We start from the raw sequence: 24,405 nt of genomic DNA on the forward strand, positions 1-24,405 counted from the left end.
CCACCAGAAGCTGCACCCTGAAACCTGGTAGAAACCCGAGGAAGAGGAGCCGGCGGCCGAGTCGAGCCTGGTCGAGGTCCCCGAGAGGCGTCAGAACCGCAGGCGTCCTCCCTGGTATCAGCCCCTGAATGGCAGGGAGGTGACTCCAAAGTCTCATTCTGTATATTCCCATAACTGTAGTTGTGTTCCAGGTTGTAGCGACAGGCCCCTCCTCAGCTGGTCCCTCCTGTCAGCGAGCCACGACTTTTCTGTGCGGGCTCGTTTGCTTCTGCACTTCTAGCCCTTGGGGCATACTGGGGTCCCCTGACCCAAATCCCCACATCCGTCGCCTGTTTCCGTACCCCCAGGAGGTTTTCACACAGATATCACCCTGATGCTCACAAAGAGGTTTTATATTCCCTTTAGCTACTTCTTGTCCAATTTCCAGCGTCAGCAATCCCATTTTCACAGCCCTGAGTGGTCTCTTTCTCTTTCCTTCGTATCTTGTATTCTCTGTTATCAAGTATAATCAATCAATCTTTACTTCCACTTGTCTGAGCTCCCGGCATTTCCTCTCTCTCTTCAGTCTACCCTGTGTCCAGCAGCTTGCCTAATATTTTTAAAGTGGTATTTTCCTTTTGCTTCAATCACTTATCCCCAAATTCTAGTTCAAAGGCAGGGAGTGAGAGACGTGGGAGGTGGCTGGGTCTCTGCATCGCACCGTGGACCTGACCTCAGAGCCGGGGTTCACATCCTGACGTGGCCATAGCAGCTTCTGCTTTCAGAGCCTTGGACTTTTATTCTTTAAAATGGGAAAGTAATACCTAACAATGGCGGTGTGAGAATTTATTGGTTAATGGAGATGAAAGGGCTTTGTCTGCCAGTCCAGGATGGCTGAAAACCAACCGAGGGAAGCAACTTGTATTTCTCTCCTCCGATCCACATGCATTGCTTGAGCACCGAACATTTATTGATCTGCACAAAGCACATATAAACTGGCTGTGAGATTCAAAGAAATATGGTACAAATTCCTGCGTTTGAAGACCTCACGGGCTGGTGGGAGGTTGAGCTGCAAGAACTAAAAAGACGGAGACGGCGGTTACGAGCCAACAGGAGGCCCCCGGCAGGGTCGGGAAGGCCGGCCTTCTGGTCGCGATGGTGCGAAGTCTTGGCAGACGGGACCAAGTGAGCCTGTCGTGAAGGACGGGATGATCTGGAGCTGCAGAAATTGGGAAAGGGGCTGGGGCTGAGGAGGCTTTGCAGAGGTGGGCGGGGGGAGGCGAGGCTGGAAGTGCAGGCGGGGAGACTGGAGTGGCCTCGAAAGTGGCCTCAGGGGTGTGAACTCTATTCAGGCACTAGGAAATGTTGAACGCTTTTGAGCAGGGAAGCATCTGCCTACGGCAAAGGGCTACGCTGGCTCCTTCCTGCCTCGAGGAAGTGGGCTGCGGTCATCGTGTCCACGGGCTGGGGTCATCATGTCCACGGGCTGGGGTCATCGTGTCCACGGGCTGGGGTCATCGTGTCCATGGGCTGGGGTCATCGTGTCCACGGGCTGGCGTCATCATGTCCATGGGCTGGGGTCATTGTGTCCATGGGCTGGGGTCATCGTGTCCACGAAGCGGGCTGGGGTCATCATGTCCCCGGGCTGGCTCCGAGCCGGTGCCTACAGCCTCCGAATCCCTCTGGAAACAGACACCGACAGGCCAGCAGGTGCGCGCTCCCAGCAAATACTGCCCCGCGAGCACCGCTGGGCTCTCGCCACTGCCCGTTCTTGGGGCGCTCCGAGGGCCTGGACTTCCTTCTGCCTCCCGTCAGCCTGGGGGCCTGAAGCTCTCTGGGGAAGGCCGCTGCACGAGACTGTTGTTCCTGCTAGGTCTTTCCAAGCTATTTTGTGATTTTGGAAGACAAACATCTGACATAGATTTTTTTTCGAGAAAAAATTGTTTCTGTCCTTTTCAAAATAAAAAGAAAGGATCTCTAAGTCTAATTTCTTGGCATCAGTTAAAAGACGTTTGCCCTTCCCTCGCCCTGCAGCACCCCCTCTGCACCCCCACTCCCTACCCCCCCCCCCCCAGGCCTGCGGGCTGCAGCCCCTCGGGGAAGAGCTCTGTCCGGGTCATTGCAGCCAGAGGCTTTTACAGGCTCCAGTAGAATAAGCTCCTAAAAGCCTGAAGCCGCACGGTTAAGACAACGGAATTGTCTTTGACAATTACACACGTAAGGAAACTGGGCGTGGAACTCCAGGAGAGGAATTTCGCAGTGGCCGACGTAGCCTGGCGACCCCACTCTGTCCTTTTTGGTCGTTCAGCTGCCCCCCGAGGAGGCCTGACCCCCTGGTCCTGATGGGGATAGACCCCGAGGAGGCCCCCCCGCCTGGAGACGGCTGCCGGCCCCGGGGACCTGGAGCTTCTCCTGAACCATTAGCCGGGCATTTTCCGCTTGAATTCCCCACAGCTCGGAGACAGGCGGTGCGGCGGGCTCTGGAGGGCCTGGGCGGCCGTGTCGCATGGCTTCGTGGCACGCGTGTGACACGCAGACACCCCGTGCCCCCCAAGCTGCGCCCCCTGGCTCAGGCGTCCGGCCAGCTCGCCCCGCCCAGGGCTTCCTGGGTGCCTGGCGCTGTCCCCGGAGCTGGGGGCCCGGGCGAGAAGGGGGCAGGATTTCCTTCTGGAGCCTGGAACGCCACCCTGAAAGCTTGGAAACTGCATTTGGGAAACACAGAGCAGTTAGAATCCTGTAGGTTCTAAATTAATGAACAATAGAGGCAAAAGAGAGAGTGAAAGGGGGGGTCAGATGATTACAACGAGCTAAAATAACCTGCCCTGGGAAACAAGAAAGAAACAATCAACATGGTGATTTTCCTTTTTTCCAAAATTTTATTTCTTGTTGTAACAATAGTGCTTATATGATAAAATGGGGAGAAAAAATGTAAGGCTAAATGAAAGGACCTTTGAGACACATCCAGAGTCTTTGTGAGCAATGTGATATTTTTATGTACAAATATTCCCTCCATGAATAAATGTGCCACCATTTATTGTCCTAATTATTTCCTGGGCTTGAAAGACCACTTATGGAACAGAAACTGTTATTTTCCCCAAAAAAGAGAGTGGCCTGTTTTCTGACTATAAAAGCAATACATTTTCGTTGTAAAATAAAAAATTCAGACTGTATGAAAATGAAAGTAAAAAGTCATCTCAAGCCTTGGGTTTTCAGTCTCCCTTCCCTCTCCCTGCAGAGGCCAATTTTTTCCTGCTTTTCCAAACACTTGGTAGAGGTAGTTGCCCGTTTCGGGGTTTCTTTTCGTTCTTAGTTCATGTGACCAATGTGAGATTTATGCCATTCCCAGAAAAGAGATTATTTCCTCTCAGGTTTACCTTGAAAAATTTCAAGGCTGTAGAAAAGGTGAACGTATTAACAATAAACAGTCCATCAGCTTCCTCGGTCGTTCACCTTTTCCACATCAGGTGCTCCCTTCCTTCCTCATTTGAAAGACAGTTGCTGATACCCTGATACATCGCCCCTGCGTTTATCTCCTAAGATAAAGATATTCTCCTTCTTAGACGCTATACTCTTATCTAACACTAAGCAAATCACACATGATCCAAAAATATCATCAATATTCAGTGTATGTTCAAAACTTCCCTAATTCCCTGTTATTTTTTTTACAGCAAGGATCAAGTCAAATTTTACATATTGCATTTTTTCGGTCATTTGTTGGTCCTTTAAAATCTAGAACAGTTGCCTTTTTTTTGGTATTTCTTGACATTGACTATTTTTAAGAGTTCCAGCCAGTTATCTTATAGAATGTTCCTCATTCTTTTATTTTTAAAGATTTATTTTTTATTTATTTCTCTCCCCGCCCCCCGTTGTCTGCTCTCTGTGTCCATTTGCTGTGTGTTCCTCTGTGTCCGCTTGCGTTCTCAGCAGCACTGGGAATCTGTGTTTCTTTCTGTTGTGTCATCTTGCTGTGTCAGCTCTCCGTGTGCGGAGCCACTCCTGGGCAGGCTGCACTTTCTTTGCGCTGGGCGGCTCTCCTTACAGGGCGCACTCCTTGCGTGTGGGGCTCTCCTATGCGGGGGACACCCCTGGATGGCACAGCGCCCCTTGTGCGCAGCACTGTGCAGTGGGCCAGCTCCACACGGGTCAGGAGGCTCTGGGTCTGAACCCTGGACCTTCCCTGTGGTCGGCGGATGCTGTATCAGTAGAATCAAATCCCCTTCCCTGAATGTTCCTCATTCTGGATTTGTCTTGTTGTTTTTTCATGATTAGATTCAGATGAAACATACATAAATATCTTTGGCAAAAACAATCAGGTGATGATGTACAATTCTTATTTCATCACACCAGGAGCCAACTGTTGGTGATACTAATTTAAATTAGTTAATTAAAAGACCATTAGGGGAAGTGGACTTGGCCCAGTGGTTAGGGCGTCTGTCTACCACATGGGAGGTCTATGGTCCAAACCCCGGGCCTCCTTGACCCGTGTGGAGCTGGCCCATGCGCAGTGCTGATGCGCGCAAGGAGTGCCCTGCCACGCAGGGGTGTCCCCGTGTAGGGGAACCCCACGTGCAAGGAATGCGGCCCGTAAGGAGAGGCGCCCAGCACGAAAGAAAGTTCAGCCTGCCCAAGAATGGCGCCGCCCACACGGAGAGTTGACGCAGCCAGATGATGCAACAAAAAGAAACACAGATTCCCATGCTGCTGACAACAACAGAAGCCGACAAAAACAAGAACATGCAGCAAATGGACACAGAGAACAGACAATTGGGGGGGGGGGGGAGAGAAATAAATAAAACAAATCTTTAAAAAAAAAGAGGCCATTAGTTCTTTCCATTGTAAAGATACATTTTCCCTTTTGAATCAATAGGAAATTTGTGGGAAGGTATCTTTGAGATTGTATGAATATTCTGTTTCCCTACAACATTTTACCAAACACTTTTTGATGATTCATGCTTGAATAAATTATTATGTTGGGGTTGCAAAGGGATGGTTTTCTAATTTGATCGTCCCCAAACTGTGAGACATAGGCGCTCTTTTGCTCGTTGCGCAAACGGGGAAAGAGTTTCAGGATGGGTAACAAGCCCAAGGCGCCATGCTGGTAAGTGACAGTCCAGGCGTGAAACCAGTTGATCAGATCCCAAGCATGGCTCCTTCTCCCCGTCCCAGGGTGTCCAAGTGACACCCCGATGACCGGGTATCTGCTGTGCTCCTGCCATGTGTTCACGCATTTAGGGGTGCCTCATTTACTAAGCTCTGACCCCGTGCAGAGTCTTAAATTAGATAATGTAGCAAATAAATGGAAGACATGATTCCCATGGCTCAGGACTTTACACATTCACCTGGGAACAAGGGGAAACACACGTAGAAAGACTTCAAGAAATAGGTGCAAGTTAGCTTAAAACTGTGAAAATAAAAGTGCTCTAAATGTTTAATGAACAGATTCTGTAACAGCAAAGCACACGATATGTTATTTCAACAACTTGCTTGCGCACAGCTGGGCTCTGGGGGAAAGCAGAGACCTCAGCGTGGGGCAGACTCCTGCGCCGCCCTTTGGTGGGAAAGCAGCTCTGATGATGCCTTGTTTGGACATTTTCACAGCCTCGGGACTGTAGGCTTTTACCCCAAACAAATCCCCTTTATAAAAGCCTACCCATTTCTGGTATATCTGCACTGGCAGCCTTTGGCACACTGAAACAAGACCCTAGTGATAATTAGACACTTTTAAATTGAGCATCTACTATGTACCAGGTACTTTATGTCTGTTATTTTTCTAATCCTCACAACACCCCTTCAAGGAAGGAAATGTTATCCCGACTTCTCAGACAGATTAAACATGCTTTGGGGAGGTTAAGAAACTTCCCCAAGGTCATGCAGATACTGGCCACGGATTTCAAGCCCATGGCTGCACTCTCCCCTGCGCCAGTGTGCACGGCCTCCCTGGGGACCTGGGCACCACTGGAACAGGGACAACGTCCAATCTGCCCACAGTGTGTCCCAAGGCCCTGCCAGAGCACAGCCACAGTGTTCAAGTACTTGTTGAGTGAGTTCCTGTGCCCTCAGAGCTTGCGATTGTTTAGACCAAGCAAATGTAGAACCAGCATCAGACAACTGTTGCAGTGGAGGCTCAGCTGCAGCAGTAGCTTGGCAAAGGGAAAGGGGAAGGGGAAGCTCATAGAGGGACGTGGACTCTGCCTGGATCTTGGCCCAGAGGAAAAAGAGTCACCACTGTCTTCCATCAAGGGCCAAGGGGCTGTTCATTTGTCTTTCATTCTAAGCCATTCTGTGAATACTTTACAGAATTGAGAATAAAAGGTAGTGAAAACATTATTAGAAATTTTATTATGAATTTAAACATAGCTGAGTCCTTGATACTGATGACTATGCTTATGAGCCTGTGTGCCTGAAATATAAACTAGGCCTAGAGCTACAGGGTGCATAACTGTTACCTCCTGAGAGCCTGCATGTTTCTCAAATGTGGCCACTTTCTATGCCAAACTCAGCATTTAAATGCATTACCTTCCTCCCAGCATGGGACATGACTCCTGGGGATGAGCCTCCCTGGCGCTGAGGGATTACTACTAATCACTAACTGGTGATGCAACTAGAAAAAGACATTGAATAAAAGGGTCAATTCAGACCAGCAGAATATCCCAGCCTACATGTTGGATTAAGTGTTAAAAAACTGCTTTCTGACCTTGAATAAAAGGGGGAAATGGCAAAGACAAATGAGTTTATATGGCTAAGAGTCTTCCAAAAAGAGTTGGGAGGTCATCAGAGGGGTCATGCTTACACACACCTCAGCAGGACCCCAGAAACAGCCAAAGTAGATACAACCCTAGGTGCTGGTTCTCCTGAATGCTACAGAGATCCACAGGGTATATGGTCATAGCAGATGGATTTGGAGTTCTGTGCCATGTCAGAAGGCCCTACTTGGAATTTGTACTCCTAAGTGTGATGGAGCTGGACTCAGATGTGACCTTCCTACACATGCCTCTTCTGTCACTTTTACTGAACCCGTGGTTGGTGCTAGGGATGGTGCATACTCAGGGGACTTGAATCTCTGGACTGCCCATGTGCCAGCTGGGCCCTGAGCCTCAGCAGAGTTGTGACCCTACTCTCTGGTTCATTGGATTTACCCAGGTCAGCTAACAGGGAGGTAAAGATGGTCAACCTCCACATCAGGAAATCAGGAGTGCCAACAACTGCAAGCAGAGGAACTGCAGCCATCATCCATGTGGAATCTAAGCCCCCTCTTGATCTAGAGGTGGAGTGGACATCACCATCCCAGGGCCCACAAAATGGAGGAATAAAATATGGATTATGATATTCTACTATACAGTTATTGTGACTAGTAATAGAAGAAATTTTAGCACTGAGGTAGAGAAAGTGGCCACAGTAGTTGCTGAAGGCAGGGAGAGGGAAGAAGAGATGTGATGTGGGGGCATTTTTGGGACCTTAAGTTGTCCTAAATGATATTGCAGGGTCAGATGCTGGACTTTATATATCCTGACATAACCCACTGAATGTACTAGGGGAGAGTGTGAACTACAGGGTAAACTATTATCTGTGGGGTGCAGCAGTGCCCCAAAATGTGTTCACTGAGTGCGATGAGTGTGCCACAATGGTGGAGGAGGTTGTTGGTGTGGGAGGAGTGGGGTGGGGGTGTGGGGGTATATGGAAACATCTTATATTTTTAAATGTAACTTTTTTTGGTGATGTATATATCGTAAAACAACACAGTTTACAAAAATGATGAGGTGGGAGGTGGGGAGTGGGGTAAATGGGAACCTCATGTTTTTTATGTTTTTAAATGTTTTTTTAATGTAATGTTCATTGTGATCTATTAACTTTAATTAAAAAAGTATAAAAAAATAAAAAATAAAACCTTAAAAAAAATAAACATAGCAAGCCTCTTGCATCAAGTAAATTCTGATGCACAAACATCATAAAAATTAAACAATTCTGTCTCATTTTAACAAAATGGGATGGTCCAAGTTCTTGTCGTGAAATATTGCATGACGAAGTCCTTCCAATTGACTAAATGGATGAAAATACCACATTCCATTTTTGTCCTTAGAAATACATTGTTCATGCTGTGAATTTTAATTTTGAGAGAATTTGTCTAGGATGGTGCTGTTCAAGGACTCATCGTTTGGGATTTCACTGACAGCATAAATTTTACTGTCATCATGGAGCCAGCATGCTGTCTCTGTCTGCGTTCATTTTCTGGTCCCTCGATAACTTGAAACATCTTCCTCTGTCAATTTTCTTCTCTTTGCCATGAAGGGTGGAGAATGGAAAATTCTTAATTCTCAAATGTGTTCAATAAGAGCTAAAAGCAGACCACAAAGATGGTGCTTCCTGTCTTCTTTTATACCTTCTTGAAAGATGACATAATTCTTCTGCCAATTATGTCAAAAGGATGGCAATTCATTTCACATATATCCTCTTCCAAGGCAATTCCATCATTCTTCCACCTAAAAATTCTTTGTCTTTTTTAGCAGAGTTGGGAACAATTGATGAGTAATGATGAGTAATGCTGAAATAATTCCCAAGATAATGAAATAGTGGAGTGTTTCAAGACACAGGGGAAAGACCACGGAAGTCCTGTAAGAGATCTTAGATTAATTAAAGGGTCCAATGGACCCAGATGGTAATTGCAACACAGAATAAGGTTTTATTTTTAATTGAAAACATAAGTAAATTCTTTGTTCTTTGAAAGACTTCTAAGATAGTATTAAAGTCATGAAATATCAATCCTTATAAATAGTTAGAACTCAAAAAAAGAAATGCAAAAGCAGATTTGGGTCAATGGGTGAGGAGAGAGCTGAGCCCTCTGGCTGGGGGGCAGGGCTAACAAACACGCACAAAAGGGAGAATCAGTGGGACTGCGAGGCTGGGAGTCAGCAAGGAAATTGGATTCATCGTAGCTGATGTTTTTGCTGGGAAATAGGGGGTTGATGGTGGCATCTCCTCTATTTGAGCAGTGTGCATTCTATTCTGCAGGCAAGGCTCAGCGACAGTGAAGGGTTTTGAGCAGGGGGTGGCATGATGAATGAAAAATCTTTTCTTGTCATTTTCCACTGTGATTTTGGAGCTTTGTTCCCAAGGAATAGCTTTTAATGCGTAATAGAAATCACACGTAAGAATGTTAACGCTCTGTTCAGGGCATTATGCATTTATTTTCAAGTGCTTCAACATAAACTACATTCTCTTACACAAATTAAAAATCCACATGCTGTTTTCATTGCCAATTAAAGCTGTACACATATTAACAAATAAACTATTTAGTTAAGCCCCATGTCACCGGGAGCCTGCACGGACTCCGCAGGTCTTGAATTTTCTGGGCACCACACTGGCTTGTCATTAGGGACGTGACTGAAAACACCAGACCTCTCACCCGGAAGGTGGAGCTGAAGAGTGAACCGGAGCAGAGGGTCTGAAATGGCAAGTGCGGGAACTGATGGGAACACGGATTTGTTCTTCAAATCCTGGAATTTTCGGGGGGAAGAAGCTACGGGACCCTTATCCCAAGAGGTGGAGGTGGGAAGAGTGATCTCCAGGAAGATGGCCTGTGGAGGTGGCGGTCGTCGCCTGCTCTTGAGACTAGCGCCCTGGGCCGCCCTGTCCTCGCAGTCTCCCGGGGCTGCCGCCGTGGACGTGCGTCCAGCTGCCGGGGCAGGGGCCACCCTAGCCTGGCCCTTCTACACCCTGGAAGCGCCTGCACCACGAGAAGCCCCTCGCCGGAGCCCCCGCTGACTTTTTCACCCTTTATTTTTGTGGTGGTGGCAGCCGCACTGCTCAGCAGTTCCCACCGTAACCGTTCTCCAGCCGCGTTTGCGGTGCTGGGCTACCGTCCACCACCGTCACCAGAATGTCTGTCGCCCAGCAGGGACCCCGTGCCTCGTGAGGCTCACTTTCCGTTCCTTTGCCCAGCCTCTCCCTTGTCCGCAGTAATCTACTTTCTGTCTCTGAATTTGCATATTCTAGTTACATCATGCACTATTTATCCTTTCGTGTCTGGCTTAGTTCACTAGAGGTGATGTCTTCAAAGTTTCTCCGTGCCATAGCCTGTATCAGAACCTCGTTCTGTTCCCTCTGATTTTTAAAAACATATTGGTGGGAAGCGGATTTGGCTCAATGGATAGAGTGTGCACCTACCACATGGGAGGTCCAGGGCTCAAACCAAGGGCCTCCTTGATCCGTTTGGAGCTGGCCCATGTGCAGTGCTGATGCACACAAGGAGTGCCGTGCCACGCAGGGGTGTTCCCCACTTAGGGGAGCCCCACGTGCAAGGAGTGCACCCCGTAAGGAGAGCTGCCCGGCGCAAAAGAAAGTGCAGCCTGCCCAGGAATGGTGCCGCCCACATGGAGAGCTGATGCAGCAAGATGATGCAACAAAAAGAGACAGAGATTCCCAGGGCTGCTGACAAGAATGCAAGCGGACACAGAAGAACACACAGCAAATGGACACAGAGAGCAGACAACTGAGGGTGGGGGGGAAGGGAGAGAAATAAATAAAAAATAAATCTTTAAAAAAATATTGGTTATCATTGCTACCTGTCGATAATAATTATTCCTAACATCTCCCCCATACAATTCATTCATTCAACAAATATTTATTGTGTTGTGTCCATACTCGACATCTGAATAGAGCTTTGTGGTTTTCAAAGCACCTCCATATCCATTGTTTCACTTGGTCTTCTCAGCAAGCCTGTTGGAACGGTGGGTTTGTTTTATTACTACGTTTGTCAGATAAAGAGACTGAGGGGCGCCTCCCTGGCCCGTATTCTTTCTGCTCATCACTCAGAGCCCCATTTTTCCCCTCTTTCACAATGTCTAAGGTCAGGGAGGGCAGAGGCAGCCAGATGGACTTGCTCTGGGTCACAGGACCTGAGCCCTGGCTGACCACACTTCATCGGATCCAGGACGCTTGAGAGTGAAGGATGGTGCTATACAAGAGGGCTGTGACAGCAACAACCACGAAACCAAAACAAAGCAAAGAAACGTGTGCTGCGACAACAACAACAAACAAAACAAACGAAAACAAAGCAAGCAAACAAAAACACCTGAGCCATGACAACAGGCACGGCTCAGCCCTTCCAGGCGCGTGGACAGGGCCTCCCTCCACAGACAGGCTTGACTGGAGCCTGCCCGTGTCCTTTGCCACTGCGACAGGAACTTCCCACCTCGTTAGGCAAAGTCAACAAACGCCAAGAGTCCTGCGGCTGGGGCCAGAGCCCCCAGGGGCGCGCGTGGCGCAGCTCCTCGCAGGCTGGCCTCCGCGTGGACGGGTGAGGGTGGCAGCCGCCCGGGCCCTCGGCCTCGCTCTCCTGCTGGGCCAGGTCGCCTGTCCCAGCGAGCGGCAGCCAAGGGCCGCGGGGAGGACCCGTCCAGGGTGGCAGAGGAACGGGTGGCCCCCAGCTGAAGCCGAGCATTGGCGCGAGTCGGAGACGAACAGCGTCGGGGCCAACTGCGCTTGTGTGTGGGGGCGGCCAAAGCCGGGCCGGGGCCGTGGGGCAGGGGGACGACCTGGGGCGCAGGCTTCTTCCTGGGGGCAGCGCCTGGGCAAGGAGGCAGGAGGCGACAGGCAGAGGGCAGCTCCCCGGCCGGCCTGGGGCGGGCGCTCTGGGGCTGCCCCTGCCTCGCCGCCCGCGCTGCCCCCAGGGCTCGGTGCGCAGACCTCACCCAAGTCCTTCGTCCTGGGGGCGTTCCGTGTCCACCACAGGCTGTTACAAAAGGAACAGGAAACGGGAAGAACGTTTCCATTTCGATGAGGAATCTCGGGGTTCAGGACCCAGAGCCAGTGTGGACTCTGGACTCGTGACGGTGTGACCCGGGCACCTCTGCCCCACCTGTGAAAACGGGGCGGTGGGCGGTCACCGCCAGCCTCCGGGCGCGCCCGGCTCCGCGGCGCTGCTGTCGCGGCGAGGGGCCGGGCACTTCTGCTCTTGGTGGGGCGCTCGGCACAGGCTGTTCAGAGCAAACTAGAACACCCCCCCGAGAATGTTTTAAATGGAACTGCAGGAAAATTTACTGCGACTGCTAAGTGGCTAAAGCACAGAGAAGCCCTAGGGAGGGATCGGACCCCACTTGTCACTCTCGGGAAGGATTTAGCTTCTCCATTAGCGGGAAAGACGCCTGCCGTCGTGGCTAATCACTGCGTTGGTGCTGCGCTTCGCGTTTATGGAGACCTGCATTGTTTCTTTCTTGTTCTTTGGGTTTTACTTCCTTCCTAAAAGCCCTTCGCTGGCCTCTTTTTGTCTGTAACCGTCAACCTCAAATTGCACATTTGGTGCAGAAGGTTTTTGAAGCGAATGGATTGTCTGCAGCATTCCATTAATCTTATCTCCCGTTACCAAGGTAATTAGGAGACGCTGCTCACTGCCAGGCTTCCTCCAGTTATCGGCAGTGTTTATCTTCCTCTGCACCTGCAAATGTCCTCCTTCCTCTAGACGAAGAGGCCGCGGGGCCCTCGGTCGCTGGCAGGTGGCCGGCACGGGATGCGCAGGCCTTCCCGACTCCTCAGCTTCCGGGCAGGCAGGCTGAAGGGAGGCTGAGACGGCTTAGCGAAGGGCCAGCACCTCAGGGCTGCTCGCTCCTGGCTCCGAGAACAGGTGGAGGGTAATGGGGAGCCAGGAACTCTGCAGAATCCAGGGCTCTGCTTTCCTGCAGCCCAGTGGGGAGAGTGCAGGCAGCAGGACGCCCGCCAGGCGGGCTGGGGGAGAAGCGGGCCCTTTGGGCAGTCGATGCACCCCTGGTGCTGCCGTCCTGCAGCTGTGAGCGAGGGGAAAGGGAACCCAAACTGGGGCATGTCCTTTTGGTAGTTGCCCTCTGTGGGCCAATCACGGAAGGCTTCCTGGAGGCAAGTGCCAAGGTGGGTTTTGAAGCTGAGGTGAGAGATGGAGGGGAGCAGGTGATAAGAGAAGGGAACACCAGCAACAGGGCTCAGCCACTCACTCACATTTACCAGAAAACAGAGTGTGGCTGGTGGCAGGGCCAGCGAGCAAGGACGGGGTGCAGCTGGACGCCAGTTAGTACTCAGAAGTCCTCCCCCCACCCCGCTCTCTCTCTCTCTCTCTCTCTCTCACTCTCTCTCGCTCTTTCTCTCTCTCTCTTGCTCTCTCTCTGTCTCTCTTGCTCTCTCTCTGTCTCTTTCTCTCTCTCACTCTCTCTCTCTCGCTCTCTCTCTCGCAAGTGGGAAAATGCTTGGAGCGTGATTCCAGCAGCGGTTTGGGGAGGGGTCACGTGGGGAGCAGCTGGGGGCTGGGAAGCCCAGGTAAGGGGGCTGCAGGCTCAGGGCGCACGGGGGTGCCCTCTCTCGCTCAGGGACACCCGTGCCGTCCAGAGCCCTGGCCTCAGGCCCGCGGGCTCCCGCCCAGCTCGCTGGACCTTCCTGTTCCGTCCCTCGTGGAGCCTTTGCGATTGGGAACTTCTGCAGGCTTCCTCCTCCATCTCCTCTTCTGACAACAGCCTCTTCCTGCTTTGGGAGCGAGGGTAGGAAACACTAAGACGCGGCTCTGCTCCTGTGCTCTGGCTGGGAAACCCTCGCGGTCTCCAGCCCCCGGGGGAGGCTGGAATTCCTCAGCACGCGCTCAGGCCCTTCCGCTGGCCCGTTCACTTGCGTCTCCTGCATCTTCCCTCAATCTTGTGGGAAGTCAGAGTTGTAATTTCGGTGCTTCTGTGTCAGTTTATGGCTCATCCTCCTGGTGAGAATCACCTCCTTCCCTCCTGTCCCCCTCCCGGTCTCATCTCTGGGAATCCCACCCATCCTTCAGGCTTAGTTCAAATGCCACTGTGTGCACGAGGCGTTTCGAGGGTCTCGGTGTAGAATCATCTTTTCATTCTCTCTGATGCCACGGCGCTGTAATTCCACGGCACCCGTTTGTCTTATTCGTTCCTTTTTGGTCTCCCCGTGACTGCAGGGCGGATGTGCTGTAAATGCCCCTGGCCCAGGCCAGAGGAGCTGAGGCCCGGGGAGGCCCACAGCCCCATTTTGTAGGTGCCGAAAAATGAAGGTCAATAGTATCATTATTATAAAAATAATGGATAAAAATAATAGATAGTAAATAAAATCATGGCTGAAGGAGCACTTTGTAAAGCGAAGTTTAAAGTTCAAGAGGAAATGTGATCCTTGGCTTGTCGTGGGATCTTTAGATGTTGTTCAAAGTATCAGCTTCCCTCATCTATAGCCCGTGATGCTGAAACGGGGGGTCCCGGGAACATGCGTGCACCTGCTGAATGCGTGTGTGGAGGCCGCACAGCCAGGAGCGCAGGGGTGACGCGCCTTCGCTCAGATCCGGGGAGAAGAGGACGTTGTGTTTGAAACTAGGAGGCCGAGGGCTAGGAGATTTCCTTCCCTGACAGACAGAGTCGCATTTTCTCAAGACGTTGTTCAGCTGGTTCCTCGGCCACCGCGATTGACTAACCCGTCCCCTGACGGTCACACACGCCTCTTTCCAAAATGCCGAAATAGCAGCTTAGACTCTCCCTTTGGGGTCCCACACTCGGCAGCTGATAAACACTGGGTGAGGGGTGCGGCGCGGCCGGGGGGCGGCTGGGGGCTCTCCAGCCAGAGGAGGGACTGGAGGGTTCAGAGAGGCAGCGGCCGTGGGTGCAGCCCCCCTCCTCGAAACCTCACGACCATCACCCACTGCTGTTGTGTTTGCTCATTTCCCATCCCGGATGTAGGATGAGTTACTTTTGTATACTCTCGGCATTCGTGGACGGAGGAAACTTCAGGAGCCTCTGGTCTAGCCTCGTCGGTGCTGACTTCCCGCCACGATGAGACCAGCGTTTCCCTGCCCGCAGCCTCAGGATCCCCGGGTGCTCGCTGGCAGGGCAGGCTCCAGGGTCCCGCTCAGACCCAGGCATGGACTAGAGCGCGTTCTAACAGCGCCCCCAGGAGGGCACTCAGCTGAAGTGCCAGACGCCGAGGGTGCTGGGAGCAGGCGCCGGCTCCCCCCAGGCCCGTCGGCTTTCCCGCCTGCCGAGGGGCAGTCGCGGGGTGAAGAGCCGTCGCTCTGCTGAGGGGCTCGATCCTCTGCCGCCCGCTGGCGTGGGACTCCCGAGCCCTGCCCTGGAGCCCTGCCCTGGAGCCCTGCCCTGGAGCCCTGCCCTGGAGCCTGCCCTGGAGCCTGCCCTGGAGCCCTGCCCTGGAGCCTGCCCTGGAGCCCTGCCCTGGAGCCTGCCCTGGAGCCCTGCCCTGGAGCCTGCCCTGGAGCCCTGCCCTGGAGCCCTGCCCTGGAGCCCTGCCCTGGAGCCTGCCCTGGAGCCCTGCCCTGGAGCCCTGCCCTGGAGCCCTGCCCTGGAGCCCTGCCCTGGAGCCTGCCCTGGAGCCCTGCCCTGGAGCCTGCCCTGGAGCCCTGCCCTGGAGCCTGCCCTGGAGCCCTGCCCTGGAGCCCTGTTCTGGAGCCCTGCCCTGGAGCCCTGCCCTGGAGCCCTGCCCTGGAGCCCTGCCCTGAGCCCTTCCCTGGAGCCCTGCCCTGGAGCCCTGCCCTGGAGCCCTGCCCTGAGCCCTGCCCTAGAGCCCTGCCCTGGAGCCCTGCCCTGGAGCCCTGCCCTGAGCCCTGCCCTGGAGCCTGTCCTGGAGCCTGTCCTGGAGCCCTGCGCTGGAGCCCTGACCTGGAGCCCTGACCTGGAGCCTGCCCTGGAGCCCTGCCCTGGAGCCCTGTTCTGGAGCCCTGTTCTGGAGCCCTGCCCTGGAGCCCTGCTCAGGAGCCCTGCCCTGGAGCCCTGCCCTGAGCCCTGCCCTGAGCCCTGCCCTGAGCCCTGCTCAGGAGCCCTGCTCAGGAGCCCTGCCCTGGAGCCCTGCCCTGGAGCCCTGCCCTGGAGCCTGTCCTGGAGCCCTGCCCTGAGCCCTGCCCTGAGCCCTGCCCTGGAGCCCTGCCCTGGAGCCTGTCCTGGAGCCTGTCCTGGAGCCCTGCCCTGGAGCCTGTCCTGGAGCCTGTCCTGGAGCCTGTCCTGGAGCCCTGCCCTGGAGCCTGTCCTGGAGCCCTGCCCTGGAGCCTACCATGGAGCCCTGCCCTGGAGCCCTGCCCTGGACGGTGATCCGGTATGTCCTGAAGGCACAGCCCCTTCCTGAAGAACTAGAGGGGCAGTGAGAACAGCAGCGCACATGCGGCTGGGTTCAGGGTTAGTCCTAACAGCAGGGGGAACCCGGGCCAGGTGGAGGGACGAAGCCCGAGTCAGTGACGCTGAACCCAGCACAGGCTTGGCTCTGAGCAAGTTAGCACCAAAGTAAAAAAAAAGGCAGTAAATTATGTGTGTTTATTTATTGTTGAAAAGGAAGAACAGGTACCAGACTCTCAGGATATGTAGTTTTTGTACACCCTAAGGTTTTCATGTTTATTCTCAAAAAAAAAAAAAATTTAGGCAGTAACAGGGATTGAACCCAGGACCTTGTACGTGGGAAGCAGGTGCTCAACCACTTGAGCTACATCCACTCATTGAAATAAACTTTTTATTTTAGAAACGTTTTAGATTTACAGAAAAGTTGCTGAGATAGTAGAGTTCCCACAACCGCCTCACCTGGTTTTCCTGAATGCCGACTTCTTTCACAACCATAATATATTCATCACAACTAAGATAGCAACATGGTAGATAGCTATTAACTGAACTCAGAATTGGCTTGGATTACCCCGGTTTTCTGGCCAGCATCCTCTTCCTTCCCAGACTCCGTCTAGGACACCGCTGCGTCTGGTCGCTTCGTCTCCTCTCATCTGGACCGTTTCTCGGTCTTTCCTTCACCCACAAGGTTTTTATTATTATTTTTATTTTAACCCACAGGGTTTTGGTGGTTGTTACCCTCGTTATCAGGAAGACGGAACAATTTCCTCGACAGCGCGGATTCTCACGGAAGGAGGGCCCTGGTTGGGGTACCCGCCCTCGCAGCTGTGCCCGGCGAGAGCCGCTGCCTGGACGTGCAGGTGTGTCTCAGGGCGACGACTCACTGACCAGGCGGACCGCGGCCACGCACGACGCCTCGGCGGGCCACCCTAAGCCCCGCAGGACCCACGTCGGCCGCGGGTCGCTCTCAGGCCGCTGTCCTGAGCGCCTTTCCTTGACAGCGAGCCCTCCCGGCAGAGCGGGCGGCTGGAGGGACGTCCCCTGACCACGGCCTGAAGAGCCGCTGTCCCTCCTGCTGATTAAGGACTGACCTCACCCGGAGGCCCGCTGAGCGCGGAGCTCTTTGTCCTTCTGATAGAAACCATCTTCTGGGTGAAGTTTTAAAATTTATCTGTTCAGGTTTTTGTTTTTGTTTTTTTCTTTTTCTTCAAACTTAGTGATTGGGTGTTTTCATCAAAAGTGTTTTTTCCTCCAGGCTGTTTTCACCTGACCATGAGGGAACAATGAGAATTGATGCCAAAAATAATATCCCGCGGGGAGCGAGTCTGGGCTGTTACGTGGAGGTGGAGGTGGTTGTTAATCAGTCCAGGTGACAGTGGTTGTGAAGGGCCAGCGCTGTGCTGGACTGGAAAGTGTGGGCCGTTCAGAGGCAACCTGAGAATACGGTCTGGTTGAAGGAATGTTTCTTGCAAAGTAGCTAATCATTTTGTTAGCCTAAGTATCATTCACTGCAGATAGCAACACGTTAGCGTGTTCACATGTTTTGTACAGAATTTTATGGCCATGACAATATGAATGGATTGTATTGGTCTAGATGAACATGAGTTTCAGGTATCAGATACACAATGTCGGATCTTGGCAAAGATATACACACGCTGAGACCTAAACCCAGGTAATATTCTAATCTCAAAGGGTTCTTTAAATCCACAGTACATGTAAAATGGTAGAAAATTCCTTATTAACACATGAATTGCCCATTAAATACTTTGGCTTAATTTATTAAGTGCTTATGGAACATTTGAGGGGAGATTTTGAAAGGAGTAGAAATTTCAGTCTGGTTGAAAACTGTGACAAATGTGCAATACAACAAATCTCTTTTGTGGGCGTTCTATGTGGCTGGCCCTGCGGTAGCACTGGGGATACAAAAATGATACCAACTTGCAGAGCTAACAGCTTCGAAGGTGACAACACACCAGAATTTCAATAGAAGGTGTGGTCAGTGCTGCGAGAGGGGCGTCCCCAAAGCACTGTGGGGCACCGGTAAGGAAGGTTTAACCCCTCCTGGGGCTTTAGGGACAGCCTCCCTGAGAAGGTGACACCTGAGCTAAATCTCAAAAGGAAAATCGGAAGCGAGGTGCAGCAGTGCCAGGAGTGCACGATGCAGAGTGCAGGAGGAGGAGTAAAAGCGGTTTGTCCTAATGGAGCGTGAAATGAGAATCAGCGAAGGGTGGAATGAGCCAGTGGACCAGGCAAGGAGCTCAGCGCTCATGGAGAATCACGAAGGCCTCTAATCAGGGTGTGTGCGCTTCAGGGTGTAGGTAAATCTGGTGGCCGTGTGAACGAGGAATTCGGTGGAAGACGGCCGGGATGCTGGGGGGTGCTGCAGGAGCAGGCTCCGTGAGCCTCCCTCCTCCTGCTGGGACCCCCGAGCAGTGGAAGGACGTTGTGCCCTGCTGGGCCTGGAGAGGAATGGCAGACGTACCTGCAGCCGTGAGCGAGCAAAGGTGCAGCCGTGCTTGTGCACCATGACCTGCAATTCCGAGGAAAAACTCAGGGACTGGGGAGGAAGTCGGGCTTCCTGGCAGATCCCAAGTCGGAGAGGCCGACCTGAAGGCACGAGGGCCCGTGGATCCTGAGCCCCCTCTGGGGTGGCTCCTCTGCCCACCCCTGCCGGCTGGGCCTTCCCTCCTTCCCCGTGGCTGAGGAAGGACTGCCCCCACCTCTCAGAGCCTGGAGCCCGTTTGTACTTCCACCAGGAAGTCCCCGGGAGCCGATGCAGCCCAAATGCCTGAGCACCTGCTTCCCGCGTAGGAGGTCCGGGGTTCTATCCCCAGGACCTCCTAAAAAATAAAAGAAGTCCCAGCTGGCCAGGCCGTTTGACTCTGCCTTAGGGGAGGGACGTTCCTCCCCAAGAGAATGAGTTCTTTTGATCTATAGGAACAAGAGTTTTAAGCCATGTCATACTGTTTTAGCAAAGATATCCACATGCAGAAACCTAAAGCCAAGAGGCTCTTGAAATAGAATATTACATGGAAAATGATAGAAAATCCTTTATTAGATGTGAATAGCACATTAAATATTCTGATTTAATTTAGTGTTTGTGGAACATTTGTGGCAGGATTATAAAAAGAGTAGAAATTTCCCCACTAGCTGCAAGAGCCCAACACCTCGACCTGAATTAAGTGACGCAAAGTGGCAAAGAAAGCTTGTAAGTCATTTAAAGGGTCTCGTAACTGAGGAAAATCTAACCAAAACCAGAAGAGGAAATTCTGATATGGATTTAGGAAGAAGCAAGAGATTTTTTTTTTTTTTAAAGATTTATTTTTATTTATTTATTTAATTCCCCTCCCCTTCCCCGGTTGTCTGTTTTCTGTGTCTTTTTGCTGCGTCTTGTTTCTTTGTCCGCTTCTGTTGTCGTCAGCGGCACGGGAAGTGTGGGCGGCGCCATTCCTGGGCAGGCTGCACTTTCTTTTCACGCTGGGCGGCTTTCCTCACGGGCGCACTCCTTGCGCGTGGGGCTCCCCCACGCGGGGGACACCCGTGTAGCACGGCACTCCTTGCGCGCATCAGCACTGCGCATGGGCCAGCTCCACACGGGTCAAGGAGGCCCGGGGCTTGAACCGCGGACCTCCCATGTGGTAGACGGACGCCCTAACCACTGGGCCAAAGTCCGTTTCCCAAAGCAAGAGATTTTGACAGAGATATTAAACTATATTATGAAGGAATGGCCAAAGAACAATGACAAAACAGCTTTTGGAAACTATTTCTAAATTCAGAAAATATTAAACAGTATCTGAGAAATGAAACCAAGATTATTGATTTAGTAATCTCAGCAGGTCCAAAGAGTGAATAGAGCCACAGATTATTTGTGGTCTCTGCTCAGATGTTCATAGGTATTTTCAAAAGATAAAGCAATGCAACCACATTGCTTATAGGCATTTCACAAATTCCTATGCTTAATTATGACTTTAACTGAAATCTCACCACATTGTTTATTGTCTAAAAAGTTGTGTATGTATTGCAAGAAAGATTGTGTATGTATTGCATTTGTCACTTCATCTATAACATTTCAGTTAACAAAATTCTTGATTCTTATAGATTGATGTATTTACATGTTCTTTGCATATCATTATTTACATTTGCTGAATTTTGCATACGCCCTAGTAACTTTTGAATTGTAATATCTAGAAAACCAGTAAAATGGAGAACAAGAGAACACTTTGTATCAAAACCTATTGGAACTAGTGAAAGCAACATTAAGGGAATTTTATAGCTTTAAATGTGTTGTAGAATTTCCCTAGTTTACAAAGAAAGATAGATGGTTCAGAAGAGGAGGGTCACTGATACATAAAAACTGAAGTGAAGACAACAATGTTAACACTATAATTCAAAGTAGTAATGCAACATAAAAGGTGATTAATACAAATGTAGAGTGTGCAAATGTGATCTGTGCTGGATGAGTGGAAAGGCACAATTTGTCAAACTAGGAATGCAAATAAGAAGCATGATAAATTAGAAAGTGGATTTTATTGGAAAGGAGATCCATTTCCCCCCTGTCCCCCGTGTTTTGTCTGGTATGAAGCTTGTCATTTAGCGATATGCAGGCATCAAAGCTCTTGCATTGTTTCTAAAGGAAGCAAAGAAACTTCTTTAGAAAACCTCCAGCTGATTAATTTTGTTGCCTAAAGGCAGAAAAGAGACCCAAACTATGGATCATCATTCAGAATTGCAAACCTCAGAGCAAAAAGATGTTATTAGTTATGCTATTGATGGAAAGCTTGTAAAACCAACCAAAAGTTGATGATAAATATGCTTGAAGATAAAGCAGAATAAGTTATTGAAAAATTCATTTTAAAAATGATGCTGTTGGACAAGCAATATGAAAGAGCAATTATCACCATGTATGGTTGGATGAAACCACTGATGTGTGGAGTATAAATTAGTTCTTGGTATATGTGGGGAAAATACATGAGGGAGAAATGCTTCAAGATATTTTGTCTTTTCACTGAAAAAGCATGTTGCAGGAGAAATTTTTCATTTAGTTTCTAATTAGTTCATGACTGTGATGTAGAATGGAAATAAATGTTGGGATCCTCTCTGAGCATACCTAAGTGTGTGCACAGGAAGAAAAGAGATCCGTTGCTCAGCAAGGTTTCTCTGAAATGTCAATCAACGCACTGCTGTAGTGACAGAGAATAACTGGTGGCCAAAAGTAAGCATCCTGTTCTTGATTCAAGGTTGATGGGAATAGTGAAAATTGTGAATCCACCCAAATGATATGCCCTGGAGGCTTGTCTTTCTAATGTGCTTGGTCAACAGATGGGCCCTGGGTACCAGACTCTACTCCGTGCTGATGTACCTTAGCTGTCAGGGAGAAAGAACCCCACATGGAGCTGCCCTGGATGGTGCTTCAGAGGCAATCACCGGACATTGTAAATCCTCACAGGGCCCACTGGATGGAATGGAGGAGAGTATGGGCCATGATGTGGACCATTGACTATGAGGTGCAGAGGTGCCCAAAGATGTACTTACCAAATCCAATGGATGTGTCATGATGATGGGAACGAGTGTTGCTGGGGGGGGGGAGAGGTGGGGTGGGGGGGTGGGGTTGAATGGGACCTCACATATATATTTTTAATGTAATATTATTACAAAGTCAATAAAAATAATAATAATTAAAAAAAAAAGAAAAAAAGAATTTTAAAAATCAGGGATGAAATAAAAACATTTCTTCGTGACACTGATAATGTCATAAACTCCATTTCTAAGACTACAAGTGTTTTGCTCAACTGGTATATCTTAGCCATATGTTTATTGTCTTTAATAGCCTGAATCTGTTGCCTCAGGGCTGAATGATCATGAATTTTAACACTGAGGATAAGATACCAGAATTTCTCTGTAGTACAAACAGCTCAGTTGCAGAAAGTTTGTCTTTTCTCCAGCACTTGGTGATTTTCTTTATAGGGAGAAAGAAATCAATGATGCAGTTTTGGGCATATTTTAAAATTACCTCCAAGGGCTTCAATGGAGCGTGAAGAGCTGCTTTCCAAAGCGTGCATTAGGAATTCATTCAGGACGGATTCGGCTGAAAGGCACCCTCCAGCTGTGGAATGTGATATGCTGATTGGCTTAGCATCTGACCGAGAGCTGAAGGAAGTCTTCAGTGAGTCATTGCTCCACGATCTCTATGTCCTTGTTCAACCCAAATATCTAGCACTTTCTAGAGACACACTCTTGCTGCCGTGCTCAGTAACTTATAATTGAAATTTAGGATTTTATAATTGGGTAGAATTAGAAGAAACCAATCAGTTTGGGAACTGGTGACACAAACTATGTCATCACATCAAAGAGTGAAAGATTTTAAACTATCATCCCATTCATTAATATGAAATGATCAGTATTGATTTTGAATGTTTTCAGTTTTATTATTAAAATTATGATGAATCTCTTTAGAAATTAAAATTTGTGCTCCACATGTGTATCGAGTGGTCTGTGGATGCCCAAACCAGGAGAAATCCTGGTTTAATGTGACATCTCTTTCTTAAAGAAGTGTCCATCACTTCTTTACCAGATCAAGTATGTTTCCTTATTCCTCTGGGATCATCTCTCCCCCAAGAGCATCTTCAGCACTCCAGAACATGGGATTATGTGTGGCCATTCCATCAGTAGGTCGTACAAGATGTGTATAAACCCCAGCAGATCCACTGTTGCTCGGAGCAGGGGAAGGAGTGTGCCAGCAGCTCCTTGCAAGGGCTTTGTGTTTTATCCTGCCAGGCTGACACACCTGCTCCTGAGCACTGGCTGTAGCTGTGGGCCCCAGGAAAAAGCTGCAGGCGTGCTAGGCCTGCACCCTGCCATGCTTTTGAAGTACCGTAAGATCTGACGCTTTAACCAGTCTTTTAAGTATTCAGATCGGCAGCACTAATTACACTTACGATATTGCATTGTGCTACCATAAACTCCATCCGTTACCAAACCCTTCTCATCTTCCCAGATGGAAAATGCTCCCTGTTGAGTAATAACTGCCGTTTCCACACACCCACCTCCTGGCAACCTCTGACCTGTCTTGATGAATTTACTTGTTATAGGTATTTCATATAAAAGGAATCATGCAATGTCTTTTTTGTCTGGCTTATTTTACTTAGAATAATGTTTTCAAGTTTCATTCATATTGTAGCATGTAGAATTTCACTCTTTGGTTTTTTTTAGGAGGTACAGGAGGGGATCAAACCCGGGACCGCGTATGTGGGAAGCAGGCACTCAACCACTGAGCTACATCCACTCCCCACTCCTATTTTTATAGCTGAGTAATATTCCACTGTTTGTATATATCACATTTCGTTTATACATTCATCTGTTGATGGACATTTGGATCGTTTCTATCTTTTGGCTATTGTGAATAATGCTTCTATGAGCATTGGTATATATGAGCATCAGTTTGAGTCCCTGCTTCAAATTCTTTTGGGTATATACCTTGGAATTACCAGGTCATATGGTAACTCTGTTCTGGAAAAATTTTAGGTTTACAGAAAAGTTTCCGAGATAGGGTACAGGGATTTCTCATATACCCCATCACCCAGTTTCCTGTTGTTAACATCTTCTATAACAATGGTATATTTGTCAAAAGTAAGAAACCAACATTGGTACTTTAGTATTAACCGAACTACAGACTATTTGAATTTCCCTGTGTTTTTCACGAATGCCCTGTTGCAGTTCCTGGAGCCAATCCAGGGGAGCCGTTGTGTCTTCTTAATGTCCTCTGCTCTGTGATGGCTTCTTAGTTTTTCACAGCCTTGGCAGTTTTGAGACTACTGGTTAGATATTTTGTATAATGCTTCTTACTTTGATTTTGCCTGATATTTTCTCATGATTAGGCTGGAGTTTAGGTTTTTGGAAAAAATACGACAGAGGTGAAGCATCCCTCTCGTCTCGCTATTTAAGGGTTACGTGATAGCCACGGTTGATAAGCTTGAGCGTCTGCCAGGGTTCTTCACTCTCAAGTCATTTTCCACTTTCACATTCTATTCCTGAGGGTGAATCACTAAGTCCAGTCCACGCTGGGGAGTGGGGAGGGTTGGTGGATTAAACTCCACTGTCTGGAGGAACTATTACCTACATAAATTATTTGGATTTCTTCTGTAGGGAAGATTTGCTTCTTCTTCCCCATTTATTTTTACTAATTATTTATTCATTACATTTTTTTGGGGGGGTATTGGAGATTGAACCGAGGACCTCATACATCAGATTCATGCTTTCAACCCCTGAGCTATACTTGCTCTACTACCCCATTAATTTTTAAAATAGTTTCCCTTGGTTCTAATCAGTACTATGTTGTTTGTTTTGTTGCTCAAATTGTTCC

This window comes from Dasypus novemcinctus, chromosome 25, assembly GCF_030445035.2.
Source record: "Dasypus novemcinctus isolate mDasNov1 chromosome 25, mDasNov1.1.hap2, whole genome shotgun sequence".
In the NCBI taxonomy this organism is placed as follows: Eukaryota; Metazoa; Chordata; class Mammalia; order Cingulata; family Dasypodidae; genus Dasypus; species Dasypus novemcinctus.